The sequence below is a fragment of the Harpia harpyja genome, chromosome 9, assembly GCF_026419915.1.
Source record: "Harpia harpyja isolate bHarHar1 chromosome 9, bHarHar1 primary haplotype, whole genome shotgun sequence".
In the NCBI taxonomy this organism is placed as follows: Eukaryota; Metazoa; Chordata; class Aves; order Accipitriformes; family Accipitridae; genus Harpia; species Harpia harpyja.
Genome location: NC_068948.1, coordinates 13,236,402 through 13,238,901, shown reverse-complemented (window position 1 = coordinate 13,238,901; position 2,500 = coordinate 13,236,402). Strand labels below are relative to the sequence as shown.

The window sequence follows — 2,500 nt, the reverse complement described above, 5'->3', positions numbered from 1 at the left end:
TGTGTTGGCAACGCATCCCAACAATGGAATCAGGTTTATACTTCATTTCCAGCTCTGCGCACGAGCTCCTATCTGAATGCAGTGCTGGTAGACATTACGACAAACAGATAAAATCATGGCGAGAGTTTATTGTATCTTTAATAAAGCAACAATAGAGGAAACGTACAAGCCCTTTCTCTACTGCCAGGGGGCTCACGCGAGAGGAGGGGGGGTTCTGGAGAGGGTAAGCAACAAGCCGATGTCGGGATGGTGACCGCCTTTTGGTATTTTTCCGAGCGGCACATATACCCCATTCCAACGCATTCATGTCTCTAGCAAAGTACACCGTGTGTATGTATACGCATACAGAGAGCAGAGCATGTACAGACCGCTCGGTCTGGTACCCCTGCGCCCACGTGAGTCTGCATACCTGAACACTTAGCTCTCTGTTTGGCTCTGCCTGGCCACTGGCCTGAACCTCTTTACAACCTCTTGGCTAGAACTCCACTTCCCACATGCAGTCTTCCACCAGCTACCATTCACGACGTTTTCCTCTGTCTTCACCAGGGAGAGGCACGCCGCAATACCCAAAGCACTGTGCCAGAAGACAGAAGCTACAGCAAAGGCCGCCGCCGGCACTCTTGCTGCCCGGCCGCACGCGTCCCTCTGCTCTGCCGCGGTGGGGAACAGCACCCCGGCGCCTGCTCTGTCTCCGCAACACACTCTCACGACAGTACAGAAACATCCACAAAATTAACTGTCCGTTTCGTATAGCAAAATACATCACGGTTGGTCCGTAAATGCACTACAAGCATTCACTTTGGGGAGACTCTGCAAAACCAACGTGGTTAGCGAGCAAAATCACGCATGCTATCAATCTCCTTGAGTACGAGAAGAGTCACCTACAAGAGATGATACAAAAATCTATGTACCTTCATTTGGTACTTGTTCTACTTGCTCTTACGCAGGCTAGAGGTGCTGCTGCCAGTAAACAGATCTCTGACAGAGATGCTGAGAGAGAACTAAAACTGTTAAGGGCTTGTAAATACCAAATAGTTACTCCTCATTAATTATTTGTAATTAATTATTCATGATTAATTTGTGCCAGAACAGGAATGTTTTATTCTGAATTAATTTAATTCATTTCAAAATTGCTACTTTAAATTGCCATCCTACCATAACGTGATATAATCTCTCTCTGTAGACAAGCCCTAAAATATTAAAAAAGCATTTAAAACAAAGGAAGAGCTGTGTGTTCTTTCACAGAAACGCACGCTGTCTGCCGTCTTTGCAATACACTTTGTTTCCTCATAAAAAAGCAACCTGGACAAAATGGAGTCCCTCCGGTGGCCTAGAAAATTTTCGCAGTAAGGAAAATGTGGAAAATATCCTGTAACAAACTTGGGAGTGGGATGAAACAGAAGGCCACAAACCTACAGTTTCCTGAAGACAGATCCCACTGACGCTAGAAAGAGAGCAACTGAAAACACCAAGGTTCTGCTCGGACATGGCTACACAGAGAAACGCAAGGGATCTGGATATCAGTAAGAAGCACCAACAAAGGAATACTGGAAACAAAAATAAAGAATCGGAATTGTAAGGCATTTTTTAAAGATGGAAAACACCTAGATCTTTTTCTCATGAAATTAAGAATACTACAAAGAAAGCAGATGGTAGGCCTTAATAAAATTCAAGTACATTTGGCAAGAAAGCCTTTTCCTGTTGCAATAGTGCACGTTATTCTTCTAATGCATCACAAAAGTGTGCCTTCAACATACCACAATTCTTTCACGTAGACTTCTTTATTACAAAGTTTAGCTTCTTAATGACACATACTGAAGAGAGGAAAGATGCACAGACCACTAACTCCTCCCGTTTGAGTTTTTACTGTCCAGAAATCCTCAGCAAAGATAGGAGCCAAAACAGGTACTAAGCAAGCACTGCTATAGAGTAACCTCACCTATTCCTGCTTTTCAAACCAACCAAGGATGTAGCTTGCCTTTATACAGAGAACCTTCTTGGACGCTAACTCCACACTAGACTCCGCAAGAAACATTAAGCACATGAAGAGTCCTTAGTTTTTATCAGTATTATCTCTTTTATCTCTTTTAGGGTACAGTCAAAAAGCATGCAAAGCATCTCATTTCTAGGGTCTTATCACTAAGGGAGGCCCTCAATAGGGACAGAAAATTGCACCGCAAGTTCCACCAATACCTTGTGAGCAGGCATATGGGTCCAAACACTCACAGGATTTTTTTTTTCCCCCCCATGACAGAGGTTTCTGACCCTCTTTTGAAAAGGCAGATAAGTGAACAATACAACAGTGATCCTAAAGGAAATGGCTGGCCTTGGTGAATGGAGACTTCTCTTCTTGGCATGGGATAACGTACTAAGGTTTAAATATAAAGGCACATGGCTGAAAGGGAAAGCACCACTTAGAAAACAAGTTCATTGGTTACATTAAAGAAAGTGAAGCAGCACAATGATGGCTAATCCCAGATACAAAGCGTTGAAGTTGATT

General features: G+C 43.4%; 1 protein-coding gene across 1 annotated transcript in view; it reads right to left on the bottom strand.

The window, feature by feature from the left end:
• TSHZ3 (teashirt zinc finger homeobox 3) overlaps nt 1–2,500 on the bottom strand; it is a 64,978-nt gene that overhangs the window by 23,094 nt on the left and 39,384 nt on the right. The window lies entirely within an intron of this gene.